Source organism: Geotrypetes seraphini, chromosome 4 (assembly GCF_902459505.1).
Source record: "Geotrypetes seraphini chromosome 4, aGeoSer1.1, whole genome shotgun sequence".
NCBI classification, from domain to species: Eukaryota; Metazoa; Chordata; class Amphibia; order Gymnophiona; family Dermophiidae; genus Geotrypetes; species Geotrypetes seraphini.
The window spans coordinates 154,076,058-154,095,697 of NC_047087.1; the positions used below are offsets into that span (position 1 = coordinate 154,076,058).

General features: G+C 41.7%; 1 protein-coding gene across 4 annotated transcripts in view; it reads left to right on the forward strand.

The window, feature by feature from the left end:
* The window catches only part of TRADD (TNFRSF1A associated via death domain), a 293,800-nt gene that overhangs the window by 260,507 nt on the left and 13,653 nt on the right, over positions 1-19,640 (forward strand). Inside the window, exons 6-7 of one of the 4 annotated variants that reach the window (XR_004539248.1) lie at positions 4,763-4,936; positions 6,784-6,896. The exons of 2 other annotated variants lie outside the window; for them this stretch is intronic. The gene's annotated coding sequence lies outside the window, so the exon portion shown is untranslated. Of the gene's footprint in view, positions 1-4,762; positions 4,937-6,783; positions 6,897-19,640 lie in introns of those variants that run through there. One more of the 4 variants, XR_004539247.1, reaches the window with a different exon arrangement.

Consider the following 19,640-nt stretch of genomic DNA (forward strand, 5'->3'; position numbering starts at 1 on the left):
CCACTAGTGAGAATACCTGCCTGCTTGTCCTGGGATAATACATATTGGAGATGTAATTTGAATATTATTTTTCCATGGAAAGAAGAGACTATTGGTTTTAGGAATACTAAGAGATAACATATTTGTTTTTAACCAATCATTAATGCGATTAAGTTTCAAATTTATAGCAAAGAGTTCATTGCTATTAGATAAATCGACGGGATGTATGATTTGGAAGTCATCTGCATACGCATATGCTGTAAAACCAATCTATTGACACAATGTTAATAAAGGGGCCTTTGAAGTATTTTAATTTCTGAATCATTTCTCCCCTGTCCCTTCTTTCCTCTAGGGTATACATATTCAGGGCTTCCAGTCCCTACTATTTTCATCGCCTTCCTCTGGACCGCTTCAAGTCTTTTAATGTCCTTTGCCAGATTCAGTCTCCAAAATTGAACACAATACTCCAAGTGGGGCCTCACCATCGACCTGTACAGGGGCATCAACACCGTCTTTCTTATACTGGTCATGCCTCTCTCTATACAGTGTAGCATCCTTCTGGCAACAGCCACCGCCTTGTCACACTGTTTCTTCACCTTTAAATCTTTAGACACTATCACCCCAAGGTCCCTCTCCCCATCCATGCATATTAGCCTCTCACCTCCCAGCACATACGGCTCCTTCTGATTTCTAATCTGCACTTCTTTGCATTGAATTTTAGTTGCCAGATCCTTTTGCAGATCCTTTTTCAAGTTTTCCACTCCCTCCTCGGTGGACAAATTTTCCTTCTAGCCCTTCGGCAATGTCGCTCACAAACATACATCAGCCCCAGCACCGATCCCTGAGGGATTCCACTACTCACCTTTCCCTCTTATGAACGAATTCCATTAACCTCCCTCTGGCATCTATCCATCAACCAATTTCTAATCCAGTTCACCACTTTGGGTCATAACTTCAACCCGCTAAGTTTGTTCAAGAGCCTTCTATGAGGAACCGTGTCAAAGGCTTTGCTGAAATCTAAGTAAATTGCATCTAGCATATGCCCTTGATCCAATTCTCCAGTCACCCAATCAAAGAATTCAATCAGATTCTTCTGGCACGATTTACCTTTTGTAAAACCATGTTGCATAGGATCCATTTGATTCTAGGAATTTCACTATCCTTTCTTTCAGCAATGCTTCTATTATTTTCCAATAACCAAAGTTAGGTATACTGGCCTGTAGTTTCCCGCTTCATCTCTGCGACCACTTTTGTGAATAGGGACCACATCTGCTCTTCTCCAATCCCCAGGAACCACTCCCATCTCTTAGCTCCCTCAATATCCTGGGATGGATCACTTTGTCCACCTTCAATTTTTCAAGTTATTCATAAACACTTTCTTCCGTGAATGACACGGTATCTACTCCATTCTCGTGTGTAACTTTGTCAGACAATCTCGGTTCTTCTCCAGGATCTTCTTCCATGAACACAGAAATATTTGTTTAACATGTTTGCTTTTTCCTCATCACTCGCCACATATCGATACATATCCTCTTTTAGTCGCTCAATTCCATTTTTCTTCTAATATATCTGAAAAAAATTTTCTCTCTTTTTTACATTCCTAGCCATTTGCTCTTCCACTTGCGCTTTCAACAGACATATCTCTCTTGGCTTCTTTCAGTTTCACCCAGTAGTCCTTTCTGTACTCCTCTTCATAGGTATTTTTATATTTCACAAATGCCAGCCCTTTTGCCTTTATTTTCTCCACAACAATTTTAGAGAACCATTTTGGTTTCCTTTTTCTCGTTTTAAAATTTTTTCCTCACATCAAGGTCAGTAGCCATTTTTATTGCTCCTTTCAGCTTAGATCACTGTTTTTCCACTTCCCTTATGTCGTCCCATCCTAACAGCTCTTTGTTGAGGTATGCTCCCATTTTACTAAAGTCCGTACGTTTGAAATCTAGAACTTTGAGTTTTGTGTGGCCGCCCTCCTCTTTAGCTGTTATATCAAACCAAACCATTTGATTATCACTATTTCCCAAGTGGGCACCCACTCGAACATTAGAGATACTGGATCTGGTCCTCACAAATGGACAGAGTGTCGCTTTTTCCATGGTTTCCATCACCATTTGTCTGAGCAGAGCTTCTTTAAAGGCATCCTCAATCTCCCTACTTCTTTCCGATTCCGCAGACGGAATATTCCAGTTCGCATCGGGCAGATTGAAGTCACCCAACAGCAGCACCTCCTCTTTCTTTCCAAACTTTTGGATATCTGCAATCAGATCTTTATCAATTTGCTGCAATTGAGTCAGAGGTCTGTAGACTATGCCCACATAATTAGAAGTTTCATTTGTCTTTTCAAAGCGATCCATATCCCCAGGTCCCCTGCATTTCAGTCGCATGGATATCTATCTTTACATAGAGAGCTACTCCTCCACCTCTTTGACCATCTCTGTCCTTCCTAAAAAGATTATATCCCGGTATGTTTGCATCCCGGCATGGATGCATGGGAGTCACTGAACCACGTCTCTGTGATAGCAACAATTTCCAGGTCTCCCTCTAACATCAGGGCTTGCAGATCATGAACTTTATTGCTTAGACTGCAGGCGTTTGTGGTCATTGCTTCCAGCTACTATTCCTCAACAATCTCATTTTTGTATAGTTTTTAATTTCAGCTCATTTCCTGTTGCATCGCTAGAAAGTGAATTGCTAATATTGTTGTTTTCTTTATTATCATCATCAAATTTTGTCTTTTGCTGTGGATGGCCACCGGAAGTAACCTCCATACATACACCACCCCCACCTTCTAGTTTAAAGGTGGTCTTTGCATGTGAATGCCCTGGACCTCTTGCTGCCATGGTCAAGCAAGGAGCAGTCTGGGTTGGTGGCTGAAGCCATAGTCCTTGTATAGAGATATGCCACTATGCATCTCCCAGTGGACAGTCTTGATGACAGATGCCTCATTGTGAGGGATGTCCGCTACAAGGGCAGTAGTTCCTATCTCAGATGAAGTGGTTAATAAATCACTTGGAGCTGAGAGCAATAAGGTTAGCTCTGAGATCCCTGGGCAGTACCCTAGAAGGAAGCGAAGTCCGATTCTTCTCAGACAACGCAACTGCAGTAGCCTATATAAACAGACAAGGAGGCAACAGGAATGCATCGCTGATCCTGAAAACTCACCTTCGGTGGCCGGAAGCCAATCTCTTGACTATCTTGGTGGCTTACATAGCTGGGGTGGAGAATGTGCAGGCGGACTTCCTAAGTTGGCAGACTTTGGATCCCGGGGAATGGTTTCTCTGTCAGAGAGCTTTCAACTGCAGTCAGGTGCTGGGGGCATCCGACATATGGCCTCAGCATACAACAGAAAGGTGACACGTTTCTTCAGCCGAAGGCATGAGCTTGGAAGCTCCAGGCTGGAAGCTCTAGGCCTGGCCTATAGAGGAGTTCCTGTATGTGTTCCCCCTGTGGCCAATGATAGGTAGAGTTCTTCGGTGGGTCCAAATGCTCCCAGGTCAAGTGATCCTGGTAACTCCAGATTAGCTGAGGTAGCCCTGGTATACAGACTTAGTACATCTGCAGAGAGACTCTGATTACTTTAATACCGAAGCCCTCCAAGCCGCCCACAGACATGGACTCTTACCGGCCGATATCACTGCTGAACGTTGATACTAAAATATTTGCTCGTATCTTGGTTGATAGGCTAGCCACTTTATTACCCACTGTTATCGTGCCTGAACAGGTGGGCTTTGTTCGGACTCGACACTCCGTACTAAATGTTCGCCGGGTTTTACTCGCTTTTTCTCGAGCTCAACAAACACAATATCCCGGTCTTCTTGTGGGGTTGGATGCAGCGAAAGCCTTTGATAAGGTTCATTGGTATTACCTGTTTCGCGTATTGCACTATATAGGGTTTCCCACAAGCTATTTGGCATCGATACAAGCACTTTACTCGGGACCGACCGCAGCTGTGTTGGTTAATGGTATAAAGTCCCCTCTTTTTCTGTGGGTAGGGGGACAAGACAGGGTTGTCCATTATCACCCCTTCTTTTTCTTTTGTATTTAGACCCATTCTTACGCACGCTTCAGAGGGATGAGATAACGGGCCTGCCGGAGGGTTCTTCCCAACTGCGGGTGCTAGCGTTTGCAGACGACCTCTTGCTTACTTTGGGTAACCAACACCGCTCACTGTTTCGAGCATTAGAACTCCTTGATGAGTTTCATCTTTACTCAGGTTTGGTCCTAAATAGGCAGAAATCATTGGTGCTTCCGACCTTGCTTGAGGTGCGACACTCCTGGCAGGGAGACTTCCCTCTACAGTGGGCACCGTCTCAATTGATTTATTTAGGGGTGGTTATACCTCAAAATTTGAATGGCCTTTATAATGCTAATGTATTGCCCTTGCTTCGTCGTACTGAGCTGTCTCTCGCTAACTGGAGAAAGTATCCTCTTTCTCTTTTTGGCCGTATTGCTCTATATAATATGATGATACTACCCCAATGGCTTTATATCCTACAAATGCTTCCCATTATGTTAACTGCCCAACATTTATCACGCCATAGGTCACATCTTTCAGCATATCTATGGCAGGGTAAACGGGCTAGTATTTCTTTGTCCAAATTGATGCTACCGACTGCCCAGGGGAGGTTGGGTCTTCTGTGTGTTTCTAGATTTAATCTTGCATGTCAATTGCGTCATATTCATGATTGGTTTTGTAATACTACTTGGTTTTCATTACCTGAGCTTGAATGTTTTACCTTTAAACCTTATCATTTTAGTTATCTCTTACATGCTCTCCACTTACCAGAACTGCCATTGTTGCCTTCACACCCATTTTTACCGGCCATGCGTAAAGCTTGGAGGAAGCTGTGTCGACTGTTGAAAATCTCCCCTGGAACATAAGAACATAAGAAGCGCCATCTCCGGATCAGACCTTCGGTCCATCAAGTCCGGCGATCCGCACACGCGGAGGCCCTGCCAGGTATACACCTGGCTTATTTTATAGCCAGCAATTTTCTGGGATACAATCGTAATAGTCAATATATGTGGATTCTATACGTATTGTAGAATATAGTTATTAGCAGGGACTCATTCAAGCTGCATCCAACAGAAGCATTGACGTCACTTAGAACATATAGAAAATCAAAATAATAATAATCATAACAATAACACGGAAAAAAATAAACCTCAATTGTGAGAGGTTGGGACTACACAAGTACCCAGCCCTCAACACATCATCACGGGTTTATAAAAAAACTCCGTATACATTTATATAAATAGGATTTTCATTCATTCATAGTCACTTTTTTTCAAACACTTTTTTTATATATATATATAGCAACTGTGAGTATGTCAAAGATTCGTGATAAGAACCCCAAGCTTAACTAAATTAGTGATGAAGGCTACAGCTCCGTTTCATTTGTGCAAGAGTTTTCGGAGGCACAGAATGCAAAAAATCGCAATTAAGGAAGAAATACACTCATCTGAAAAGATGAAGATTCCAGAGAGGCTTTCAGCTTCTAATCCCGACAGAAAAGACTTTCTGTTTCGCCTAAACCGGCTACTTCAGGGGATATATGCCATCTTCAGGTGTCTCCTTATTTCTTGCAATCCGTTGGAAATAAAGCTGGCTCTTCTCAAAATGGAGTTAGGACTGTGAGACGCGCCCAGTTCGAATAAAAAACGAACTGGGCGTCATGACGTCATCACGGAACGTGATGCGTGATAGGCCAAACATCGGCAATTATACAGACCACCCTGTCAACTGTCATTGATAAAAAAACATCTACTGGTTCAAAGAAACGGTTGCCACTCATAAGTTGTATTCAGACCCAATGGTTCCACAGTCTGTAACCTGTTGATCCATCGTTGTTCCTTCTGCCACAATATTCTTCTAATATCTCCTCTTCTTTGAGTCAAGGGCAATTTTTCAATCACCCAACATTTCAAGTTTTCAAATCTATGATTACACTGAATGCAATGGGCTACTAGAGGCGCTGTTAATTTTCGAGTGTTGAGACAACTTTTTATGTTCAGTTATTCTGACGGTTAAGGCCCGTGATGTCTGACCTATATACAATAGGTCGCATGGACATTGAATTACATAAATAATATTTGTAGATTGACATGAAGATGTATGATGTAAACTGTAGTTTTTCCCGTCAGAAGGATTAACAAAGTCAGAGACCTCAGCCATTATATTACAATTTGAACAATGGCCACATGGCCTATGACCCAGTGTGGTACTAGGGTCTTCATCTATAAATTTTTCCTTAGCAGTATGACAAAGCCAGTCACTCAAATTTTTATTTCTCGATTGAGAAAAAATAAATCGTTTATTCTCAAAACAAGGTAAGGTTTTAAGAAGAGGAAGATGTCTTTTATATCTCCTAATAATTTGTGGAGACATACGAGTTTGTTTAATCACACAGGGAATAATTGTTTCTTCAACTTGAGATTTCTTGTAGTCCAATAATGTTTCTCTAGGATTATATAAAGCTCGTTTTTTAGCTTTCTTAACTATAGTGGCTGGATAATCTCTTGATATCAATCTATGTTCCAATATTTTTGCTTCTTGTATAAATCTTTCTTTAGTATTGCAAATCCTTCTATATCTAAGAAATTGTGCAAAAGGAATACTGGTTTTTAAATGAGCTGGGTGCATACTGTCAAATTTTAATAACGTGTTTCTATCAGTTTTTTTATGATGAATAGAAGTCTCCAGACCGTTATTTTTCTTCTGAATAAGAACATCTAAAAAACTAATACTCTCGTTACTATATGACATAGTAAATTTGATAGATTGATGACATTGGTTTATTTTTTCAGCAAATTCAAAAAGCTGTTGTAAAGTACCCGACCAGATGACAAAAATATCATCTATAAAGCGCCACCATTTGGAAACATGTCGGAACTCAGGCAATGTATAGATAAAAGCTTCTTCAAACCAGGACATATAAAGATTGGCTATTGTTGGCGCAAACGACGCACCCATCGCTATCCCTGTAAGTTGTTTAAAAAACTCACCATTAAAAATAAAATAATTATTTTTCAGCGCTATTGCACATAGATCTCTCAAAAAATTGGTGTGCATAGTATTATGGAGAGGTTGAGAATTCCATAAGGCTATAAGTACTGATAGAGCTTCTTCTTGCGGAATACTTGTATATAATGAGCAAACGTCAAAAGTAGCCAATATATAATTTGTAGAAATTTCAGATACAAACTCATTCAGTTTATTCAGAAACTGGGTGGTATCCTGTAAATATGATTTGATCGTTTTAAGGAAACATTGAAGTTGTTTATCAATGTATTTACTTGTTCTTTCTAGTAAAGAATCCCGGGCCGAAACAATCGGCCTACCTGGAGGACATTGAGTATTTTTATGAATCTTTGGTAACAAATAAAATATGGGTACTTTAAAACATTGGGGAGTGAGAAATGTATATTCTTTTTTTGTGAGAAAACCACGTTTCAATTATTTTATAGCCAACCATATCTTTATATGCCTCTCTCAAGGAGATATGCATCTAGTTTGCTTTTGAAGCCTAGGACTGTCGATTCCGCAATAATCTCCCCTGGGAGAGTATTCCAGATGTCAACCACTCTCTGTGTGAAGCAGAACTTCCTGATATTAGTCCTGAACTTGTCCCCCCTTAGCTTCATTTCATGTCCTCTTGTCCGTGTCAAATTGGACAATGTAAATAATCTCTGCTCTATTTTGTCGATTCCTTTCAGTATTTTGAAGGTCTCGATCATATCCCCACGCAGTCTCCTCTTCTCAAGGGAGAACAATCCCAGTGTTTTAAGTCGATCCTCATATTCCAGTTTCTCCATACCCTTCACCAGTTTAGTCGCTCGTCTCTGCACCCTCTCCAGCAGTTTTATATCTTTCTTTAGGTAGGGAGACCAATGTTGGACGCAGTATTCCAAGTGGGGTCTGACCATTGCCCTATAAAGCCGCATTATAACTTTCTCCGATCTACTTGAGATTCCTTTCTTTATCATGCCCAACATTCTATTTGCCTTCTTTGCCGCCTTATCTCCCTATTGCTGGAAATAGAGACTTTTTACCTGGCCTGGACTCTGTGGTATTTCGGCGCTGGTCTAATGTGGGCCTTCAGTATGTGTCCCAGACTGTGCAACACTCGGGTCTCCCAGTCCCCTGTTGATTGGTTTGCCTATCGACAACTTCAACATTATTTGCAAACCTTGACTCCGGCGGTGGTACGAGAAGAGGTGCAGACCAGTTTACAAGAGGCTCTTTGTCTTACAGCTCAGGAGTTGATACCGTTGAAATTCTATCATAAGTTTTTGCAAGAACTATCTGGCGAATTGGACTTTACTATTTTGGCTCAGAAGTGGTCAGCTGATCTCCACATACCCATATTTGAGGATATGCTCCGTAAGGGTCTCCATTTGGGGATTGCTTCTACTCTGTCATCTGTAGAACGGGAGCGAAATTACAACTTCTTATTGCGTGCTTTTTACCCGCCCAAGAGAGCTCATGTGATGGGGATAAATGTGGGACATAACTGTGGTAAATGTGCCTACCCAGTGGCATCTTTTGGACATATGTTCTGGACCTGTCCCTTGGTGTCTGCTTTTTGGATACAATTGGTATCAGCTGTGGCACAGCTTTGGGGTTGTTCTTAGAGGATGCATCCGAGTTTCCTCTTTACACTACAACTTCGCTTTCATCCGCCTAGACCTGGTTGTGCGGCCTTCCTTCGAAAAACAGTGCTGTTAGGCAGGAAATGCATCTTGCTGCAGTGGCTGTCACCCCAACCTCCTTCTATTCCCCAGTGGAGAACATTGATGTTACAGCAAATGTTATTAGAACGCAAAGATATTGTAGATTTGTTTTCTAAAGCAGGCCGATTGTTTAGTACATGTTGGCGGCCATTCAGTTTAACTTTTACTCCTTATATTCAAAACCAAGTATGGAATAAGTAACTTGTATCTTTCTACTTTATTACTGATTTTTACTTTTGGGATGATTGCCGCTGCTGCTGCCCTTGGGGGTGGGGGTGGGGTTTGGGGATTGGATTTGTATTCTGCAAAATCTGTTCTACCTGTGAGTTGTATTGATTCTTGTGGTGTTGAATAAACATGATTTAAACATATCTGCAGAGAGACGTGACTTTTGTACTTCTCATCCAAATCTTTCACAGGGCCCCATTGCCCTGCCACAATTGTTTTATTTCTTTTAAAATGGATTCTAGCAGGTAAATTGTATGCGTTTTGCCTGGTGACCCATTCCACCACATCTTCGGACTGTAATATTGCTCTTTTTAGCTGCTTGAAGTAGAGGGTTAATGCCTCCATAGCTGCCTGCCGCATTTGGATCATAATAAATATGCTTCAATAAAGATTCCTTCATCTGTACCCTGTTCCAGTCAGCTCTGTTAACTTCGCTCTAAATTTAAAAAATATGTCTTAAAACTCTGTCTTTTAATATGGATAGTTAGGTACAGTGGGGGGGGGGGGGGGGGTCAGCTTGTTAAAAAGCTAAGGCCTATGCCACTATGACAACACCAGGGGGCAAGACATGTTCAGACAGGTTTTTGTTTTTTTTTCATGTTTAAACATCCCTTGCTTTATCAGTTGTCACCATGACAATAAGACTGTTACAATGCCACAAATATTAACCAGGTCTTAACCTTGGCTCCTTCTGAACTTCACCTCACTCTAAATAAAAAATATGTCTTAAAACTTTGTCTTTTAACATGGACAAATAGGGACAGTGTGTGTGGGGGTTCTGCTTGTTAAAGAGCTAAGGCATACGTCAATATGACAATATCAGTTGGCTTTAAACACTCCTTCCCCTCCCCCCCTTAGCTTTATCAGGGACTGCAAGAACCTTTATGATTAACCAGCTTATCAGTTGTCACCATGACAATAGGGGTGTTACCCTTCCCACAAACATTAACTAAGGTTTCCTACTGAAGTGTCTCTTTAAAAAAAACAGGAAAGAAAAAAAAAGGCAGCTGTAGATATCTTTTTTTCTTTTTTAAGCTGTTTGTTTTTAAGCTCTAACAATTAGTTCTTAAAACCTGTCTTTTAACTAAAAGGCTGATAAAATAAAGATACTTTTTTTTCTGGCCACATCATTTCCGGGGTTGGGCTCCCTCCTGCCCGTATCCAATCAGGGGGTTCATCATGGGCAGGAGGGATTGGGCTTCCTCCTGCCCTGATCAGATCAGGGGGTGGGGGGTCGCGTCTCGGCAGGAGAGATTGGCTATCTCCTGCCACGATGGTGAACCCCCCCCCCCCCCCGAACCGTGGCACTTCAGGGGGAGGATCACAGCAGGGGAGATGAGGCATCTATTGTGCCGTAATCATTGCGGTGGGGGGTGGGCAGGTTGATGGGGCCACTGAGCTGATTGCGGCAGCCGCGATCAGCTCAGCGGCCCCTTTTCGGCACTTATACCTGTTTTGACTTGGGCTAAGTCAAAACGTATAAGTGCTGACTAGGCAACCTGTTCAAACTTTTGGTTATACCTGCTGTACGACTGTCTAGGTCGGCCCACCTCCCGCCCTTTCCCCTCTAAAAACGCCTCTTTTCGCTCTATGTGTTTAGAGGGAAGGGAAAGGCCTAAGCTCGTTTTAGATACATCTAAAACCAGCTTTGATTATCGGTACTTGGACGATCTGGCTTTAAGATCATCCAAGTACTGATTTAGGCCACTTTTTACACTTTTTATATTATGAGCCCCATACTGTATATATAAATATACAAATAGATGAATGTAAAATTATCATGTATAACAAACAAATATAAATACAAAAGTAAACATCTTAAAATAATTAACAACTATATTTTAGATACAATTATAATAATAATAATAATAATAACAACTTTATTTTTCTATACCGCCATAGTCAAAATGACTTCTAGGCGGTTCATATAGAAAGAAGGCTGGACAAACAGCGAATTACAGAATGCATGAAGAAAGAAGTTACATAATAAATTGGAGAACCTGGGGAAAGAATAAATGAGAGGAAAAAGATGGGTTAAATGGGAGCCAAACCCGCCTGTCCGGCAGGCAGCCAACGACGGAATGAGGCTGGATTGGCCCATCCGTCCCAAAGCTCCGCCTACTGCTGGGGCCTAAGGCGCCTGGGCCAATCAGAATAGGCCCGGGAGCCTTAGGTCCCTCCTGGGGGCGGGGCCTTGGGCACATGGTCGGGTTGGGCCCATGTGCCTCAGGCCCCGCCCCCAGGAGGGACCTAAGGCTCCCGGGCCTATTCTGATTGGCCCAGGCGCCTTAGGCCTCACCAGTAGGCAGAGCTTTGGGACGGATGGACCAATCCGGCCTCATTCCGTCATTGGCTGCCTGCCGGACAGGCGGGTTTGGCTCCCATCTGTCCGGCCAACTACACAAAGGTACGGGGAAGGGGGATGGGGGTGTCGTGGGGGTCGGCCAGGGGGGTCACGGGTCGGCTGGGGGGGCGGTCAGAGGTTCTTGGGGGGGGGCAGTCGGGGGGAGGGGGGTTTGCGTCGAGGGCAGGAGGGCCTGGGATACCTCCTGCCCGTAATGTAGTGCGGGGTGGGGGTAGGGGGGTCGCCGTGGCCAGGAGGGTTTGGGCTCCCTCCTGGCCCGAACAACTAGCAGGGGGGTCGCCAGAACCAGGAGGGCTTGGGCTCCCTCCTGGCCCGATATTGTTGGGGAGTTGGGGAGTCGGCGGGGCAAGAGGGCTTGGGCTCCCTTTTGCCCCGATCGTGTCGTGGAGTCGGCGGGGCAAGAGGGCTTGATGTCAGAGAAAGGGCAGGACCGCCAAGAGGAAGCAGCAGGACACCGGTAGGAGCTTCTACATGATGGGGGGGTCGGGAGGCTGTGGGGGTGCGAGCAGTCCTTCTGGGTGGGGGTGCGGGTGCGTGCGAGCGGTCCTTCGGGGTGGGGGTGCGAGCGGTCCTGCGGGGGGGGGGGGTGAATCGGACGTCAGGGGGGCATCAGGCTTTCAGGGTAGAGACAGGACTTCAAGGGGGAGAGGAGAGTCGGGGCGGGCGAAAGGAGAGTCAGGCGGCGACGGGAGAGTCGGGCAGCATGCACGGTATACGGGTGTGTGCGGTATACAAAATTTTTTTTACATATATTTCGGTTTCCCGCACGCTATACCCGTGTGCGCGTTTTACACGGGTGCGCGTTATCTACGTGAAAATACGGTATGTGGTTTCTCAGCCAAGATTGCTGTCTGTTTGCTTGGAACATGAAGGTTCTGTCTAGGAAGAATTTGTATTTGCAGCCTGTGATCTTTGGGTATGCAAAAATGTTTTTGTTTCTGGTTGTTCGTGTGGGGTTGTGTAGAGTGAAGTGATTTTGCAGGTGCTAGACTTGTTTGAAACAGATACATGCAAATTTGAACAATATTCGTGCCTCCACTGGAAGCCAGTGCAATTTTTTGTAATAGGGGCTAATGTGGTCTTTTTTCTCAGTCCAAAGATCAAGCGAACTTCAGTGTTTGCACTAATCTTAATTTTTGTTCTGTTTCTTGGGGATACCCAGGTAGGCGATGTTGCAGTAATCCAGGGTAGATAGGATCAGCGACTGTACCAGTAATCTAAAGGATGTTGTGTCAAAGTATTTTTAAAATAATTCTTAGCTTCCACAGCATGTAAAAGCATTTCTTCACCAGCAGGTTTGTGTGGTCAGTCATGGTTAAGTGAGTATCTAGAGTGATACCCAGTATTTTTATGGTTTTGGAGATTGGGTATTCATGGCCGTTTATTTTTAGAGTTCAAATATGTTTAATGATTTTCAAAAATACAATAGAACATAAAAATATTCGGTAAGGAATACATTGAGAAATATAAATATGCACTAATAAAAATAATGCCTTAGTACACTCTAGAGCCATATAAAGATGAGTGAAGTAAAGTGTCTCAACAATAATAAGGTACCATGATATCTCAATGCCAAGCGCATCCTAATCCTGGAGAGGAGGAGTAAATAGGAGAGAGGAAGAGATCAGGTTATTTGAAGTGGGTTAATCAGATGATTGGAGAGAAAGAAAAAGATCAAAGAGATAGAGAGAAAGAAAGCAGGGCGGGCATCAACATCCTTGATAAGTATTTCAATATCAACTGTAAAGATCAATAGTTCAGAATCAAGCCATCTGTGAAGTCAACGGTTATATAGAAAAATGTTGTATAGGTTCCCAAATACGAGATATGGTCAGGGATCTGTTAGAGAACTCCACTGCTTTGATTTCATATGAGTGAGTCATGAGAACAGAATTCCACCAAAATACGATATTGAGGGTATCTGCTGATTTCCAGTTATGGAGGATCATTTGGATCGTAAGGGCAATCAATATGTTAAGGAGAGATTGTTGATTAGGGGTAAGTGGGTCAATCACTGCTAGAGACCTGAAGAGGAGAATGTCAAAGGTGAAGTCAGATGTGATAGGAAGTATACGTCGAATAAATCCCCATACTTTAGTCCAGAATGAAGTAAGAATAGGACAAGCGTAGATCATATGGTGAAGGTTGCCCATTTCCGCAGTGCAGTGCCAGCAAAGATTAGAGTCCCTAAGCCCAGCTTGAAACAATTTGTGAGGTGTCCAGAAGACATGATATGTTAAAAAGTAGAGTGATTGTGTCAAGCTAGCAGAGGTGGTGGGGTGATTAATTTTACAGAAATATCGTGTCCAATCTTCGTCTGAGCTGCGCCAAGAGACAAAATTCACCCAGGAGTTGGTAGCCCTGTTGGATCTAGGGAAAAGGTGCGATCTAAGTTCTTTAAAGAAGAGAGAGGTTGAGTGGCCTAGAAGAAAGCCCTGTTGAGATAGAGTAATGAAATGGGATGTTTGAGAGAAGGTGAAAATAGAGGGGGAGTATTTTTTCAGACAATGAGAAAGTTGAAGCCAGTGGAAACATTCTGAAGGGGGTAAGTTAAATTTATCCATAATCTGAGAGAAGGATAATAAAGTTTCTTTGTGCATTACTTGACCCAGTGACCATATACCCTGATCAATCCATAAGTGCCAATGTATGAAACGATTACCTATATTGAAAAGGGAGTTGTACCACAGAGGAGCAGCCAGGGTATGTCTTCTATCAGAATTTGAGAAGGCATCAAAATGTTGTATAGCCTGAAGAGTAGCGGAAATAGTAACAGATTTAGAAGGAAGAGTGGACGGAGAGATATATGGTAAGCAAGATATGGGAATTGGGTTTGAAAGATATTGTTCAATGTGAACCCATGCAGCGTGGTCATTATCTTTATTCATGCCCTGTAGCCATATAGAGCTATAGCGAAGTAATGCTGCAATATGATATAAAAAAGAAATCAGGGAAACCCACTCCTCCATCTTCCTTGGAGGATTTGAGGATTTTCATTGAAATACGAGGAGTTTTTCTATTCCAAAGGTAAGCTGATAGTTTGCTCTCTATGGATTTGTAAAAAGCTTTGGGGGCTAATCTAGGAAGCATGGAGAGATAGTAATTGATAATCGGGGAGATGGTCATTTTAATAGCTTCCATCCGCCCCCACCAGGACACAGACAGAGGAGACCATCTTTTTAAGAGGTTATCTACTTTGGTGGTTATAGCTGATAAGTTGATGGACATCATTGTATCAGTATCCTGATGAAAGAGAGTTCCAAGATATTTCAGGGAGGAGTCTGCCCATCGAAAGGAGATCAGACCGCAATCAGATAAAGAGGTGACATCATTAAGAGGCATGATCTCCGATTTATCCCAGTAAATGCGGTAGCCCGAACCTGAGGAAAAATCGGAGACCACTTGAAGTAAAATAGGGATAGAGTAAGCTGGTTTGGAAAGGAATATAAGTAAGTCATCAGCGTAAGCCAAAGTTTTAACCTGTATAGAACCAACCTGGATCCCTAGAAGATGTGGGTGTTGACAGATAGCTAACAAGAGAGGTTCAAGAGCTAGGTTGAAGAGGACCGGTGAAAGGGGACAGCCCTGGCGTGTGCCTCTATTAAGATGAACAGGAGAAGAGGGAATCATTAATCCTTAATCTAGATGAAGGTTTGGTGTAGAGAATACAAACCCAATCGATAAAGTCCGAACCACAGCCAAACCAGGATAGAGAAGTAAATAGGTGACTCCATTCAACCATGTCGAAAGCTTTCTCAGCGTCAAGGGATATTGCGACCAGAGGATCGGTGGAGGAGTGAGCTAAGTCAAGAATGGCATTAAAAGTGCGTGCGTTGTCTCCAATAAAACGGTTTCTCATGAAACCTACTTGATCCGGGTGAATAAGGATACCCAAAATTTTATCCAGCCGGAGAGCCAGGATTTTCGCCAAAATTTTACAGTCAGTGTTTAACAGTGAGATGGGTCTGTATTAGCTACATTAGTGTCATCCCTCCCAGATTTGGGGAGAACAATGATATGTGCTTCAGTAAAATTCCCTTGATCGTTTGAGAAAGAGAACAAATAATCATAAAGTTGTTTCAACATCGGGACTAGATCGCTAGAGAAAGTCTTATAGAATTCGATTGGATAGCCATCCGGCCCTGGAGATTTATGAGAGGCGAGCGAGTTAATAGCTATTAATATCTCTGATTCCAGAATGGGTGCTCCTAGACAAGAAGCCTGAGATTGAGATAAGGAAGGGTGTGCTATATCTTGGAGAAAGGTATTAGTAGGCTTAGTGGAGATATCTGCAGAGGAGGAGTAGAGCTTCTCATAGAAGGAGATAAAAATTTGGGAGATAGAAGCGTCATCAGTGACTAAAGTGCCATCCTCCTTTTTCAAGGCAGCAACTCTCGAGCGTTGTTTACGATTGGCCAGATATCTGGCTAGGGAGCGACCAGCCTTGTTAGCCGAGGAATACATACTGGATTTTGAAATGACAAAATCCTTTTGAGCCTTCAGACGGGAAAGAGAATTATATTCAATTCTTTTCTGGATGAGTTCTGGTAAAACCTGAGGGAGTTTGTCATGAATGTATTGTTTTTCCAAAGTGGAAATATCTTGTTCCAACACGTCGAGTTTAGATGAGTCCGATTTACGTTTCCATGCTGAAAAACTGATCACTTCCCCCCTGAGACTTACTTTAAAAGCCTCCCAGACGGTATTGAAGGAGGGAGAGGAGGGAATATTATTAGTAAAGAATTCAGAGATGAAATTGTGAATTTTGTCCTGAAAAGTGGGTTCTGAAAGAAGCGAGGTATTGAGGCGCCACACATGTTTAGGAAAAACATGCTGTATTTCAATATGCATTCCAATAGGAGCATGATCGGATAGTATGATAGGATGTATGGTAGAGGCACGAATTTGAGGAAGAAGAGATTTGGAAATCAAAAAGTAGTCGATTCTTGAATATGACCGATGAGGGGCGGAGTGAAATGTAAATGATCGCTCGTCAGGATGTAAAAGTCTCCATGGATCACATAAACCTAGGTCGGTAATGATGTTATGAAGTTCAGTCCACATTTTAGGGATGCGGAAAGGGGATGGAGACATTCTGTCTATGAGGGTATCCAATGGAAGGTTAAAATCACCGCCAACTATCAAAGGATATTCAGAGAAATTTAATAGAGTGTCTCGCAGTGTTAACATGAAAGAGGGAGTATCAATATTTGGTGCATAGAGATTAAGCAGAGAGATTCTAATATCCCCTATGAGCACTGTGGCAACTATCCACCGACCTTCAAGATCAGAGGATTGATGAAGGATACTGGCCTGAAGAGATGATTTGAGCAAGATGGAAACTCCTCTTTTCTTATGAAGTGCTGGAGAGAATATGTGTGTTGGGAAACCGGGGATCTTGAGTAGGGAACAATCCTTAGGATTTAGGTGAGTTTCCTGTAGAAACAGAATATCATAATTTTTTAGTGTAAGATAGTCCATAATTTTCTTGCATTTTAGGGCTTGGTTTATACCGTTGACATTCCAGGAGGCAATCCTAATGGATGTCATAGTAGTATAGTAAATATTATAAGAGAGGTATAACCCCGAAGGGGATGCCCGCCCCAAGAAAGAGCGAAAAAGAGAGGAGAGAGAAGAAGAAAATCCAGAGGAGAGTGAGGATCAGGAACCACCTCCAGGAGGAGAGGGAGAAAATAGAGAGTGCCAGTTTGCCCAAGAAGCAGTGGCAAGGCAACAAGCAACCCACTATAAGTTCATTAGATATAATGCTGATACCAACAATGGTAAGAAATACAATAACATTGTAATAATAATATACAAGAAAGGAGAGCAAATACCAACAATGGTAAATAAGTATTAATAATAATGTGCCCTTTAACCATGAAGGGTAATTTAACAGTAAGTGTGATAAGTTAGGTTGAACGAGATACCAGAACAGAACAGGACTCAGAGGGATATCGACAGGCAGACAAGGGAATATAACAGCCTGTAAAGTCAATCCCCGAAAGTAAACACCAACCCTATTACATATTTAGTAACCAGCCCCACCATATGTATACAACACAAGTAGATCTTAGAAAAGTTATACCCCACAGTAGCTTATTACAAACATGCAGAGAAGTCTCAATGGTAGTAGGTGATGTTCATATTAGAGGAGCTAGCAAGCTAACATGGGTAGGAAAAATTAGAAGAGAGAAAGTAATATAGAAGTGAAGAATAAATGCAGTAAGGTAAAAGCGTTACAATTCAGTGTGGGGTCAGTGAGGATAGAATGATAAGAACAATTCAACAAATAAGTAAGGTGCAGGTTCTTATAAAAATAACTATCTCAAAATTCATGACAATAATAACAATTCATAAAAGGAAAAGGATAGAGGGATTTAAGCAATTCATAGGAAGTGTGAACTTTTAAATACAAAATATAATGAAACATTAGATTGAATGAAAATAGAATTTGGATGCAGTATCAAAAATATTTTCATCTACCATAACAGGTATCATTAATCAATAAATAAATTTAAGGCAAAGATTAGAAAATAAGTAAAATACATTACTATTGATAAATAGAAAGACTTTGGTAAAGAGGTTAAATTCATTCATCAGAAAAGTGCATTTAGTCCATAAAGTGAATCAAGAATTGATAAGATTACTAATATGCACAGTGCAAAGTAATTGTACGTGTCATAGGAGCATATTAGTGGGGAGAGACTCATCAATCAAGATTGTTGTAAATAATTAGGAAGAGAAATCAAGCAATAAATCATTCTGGTATGGATAATTCATTATAGAGGTAAAGATGTGCCCTTAGAAAAGAAGGAAGAAAGAGAAGGCAGTCAAATTTATAGAGGGATTGCAGGTATTTCATAAGCAATGTCATAAAGTAAAAACATAAACAAGAAAACAGTATCATTAATAATTTCATCTAGCATAACAAGTATATTTAATCATGAAATACTTCTAAGGCAAAGTTCATATTAGAAGTAAAATTCATTGCATTTGAGAGAGAGGTGAATTGTGGCAAAAAGATTAAATTCATTCATCATGAGAGTGTAAAACAAATCGAAAGCTGTAGAATTCATAGGGAAACTGTTGAATTTCATAAGCTGAGTTTAAAAGGAAGGCAACGGGAGAGGGCAAGGAATCAAAATACATTCATCTAGCATAGTAGGAATATTTAATCATTAAGTGTGTTTTAAGGGCAAAGATCAGAGTGTAAGAAAAATTCATTGCATATGTGAGGTAGAGAGATTATAGTAAAGCGGTTAAATTCATTCAACATGAAAATGCCTTTAATCTATAAAATAAATTAAGCCCCATAAAGTTAGTAATATTTATAGTTCAGGGTAATTATAAATATGGTAGGAGCATAGTAATAGAAAGAAATTCATTCAACAATTTAATCGCAGATAAGTAGGAAGAAGAATCAGTCATTGAATCATAACAGTATAGATAATTCATTACCAAGGTAAAGAGGAGCATTTGGAGAAGGAGAGAGGAAGAAAAGTAATCAATTTCAAAAAAGGATTGTGGAAATTCATCAGTTGAGCTATAATGTAAGGCAGTGGGAGAGTGGAGTTAGTATAAATCAAATTTATGCAGTAGTTAGCTCCGTATGAAGACAGTATAAGAAAATGAAAGGAAAGGGAACATAGACAGACAGACAGACGTAACTTAGCAATATAAGAGAATTAGGAGAAAATCATGAACTGGATTAAAATAATAAAGACAGTGAGTGGGAATTAAAATGGAGGGACGAAACGGAGGGAGGAAGAAGGCGGGAAAAGAAGGGGTCGAAAAACAAAATGGAGAGCCATACTAGCAACGAAGGAAACTGAAAATAATAAGACTCAAAAATGCGCTAGTGAAGGAATTTTAAGAAGGTGAAGTTCATATAGAGTAGTCTGTAGAGGGTCTAGTCGAGTGTTGTATTGGTGCAGGCTGAAAATATAAGTTCGAACACAAGGTAGATGAGGGTTGTGCAGATCAGGAAACTCCGATCACCCCATTTTAGTCTGGTGAATCCAGGAGCGCAAAACTTCAGGATCGGAATAGTTGTCGGTCTTGTTATGATAAGTCACGCGGAGACGGGCCGGATAGAAAAGTCCATATTGTGCTCCTAGATCTTTAAGGTCTTGGCGTAGTGACAGAAAAGCTTTGCGTTTCGCAGCCGTCGCAGGAGCAAGGTCAGGAACAATGATTATCTTTCTGCCCTGATAGAGCATCGACGCCTTTCCCTTGGCGGTGGTTAGGATTGATAGTGCTTGTTGAAATCGGAGCACTTTGACTATGATAGGTCGCGGGTGTTTGGCGCCTTGCTGAGGCGTGGAGGGCGAGCGGT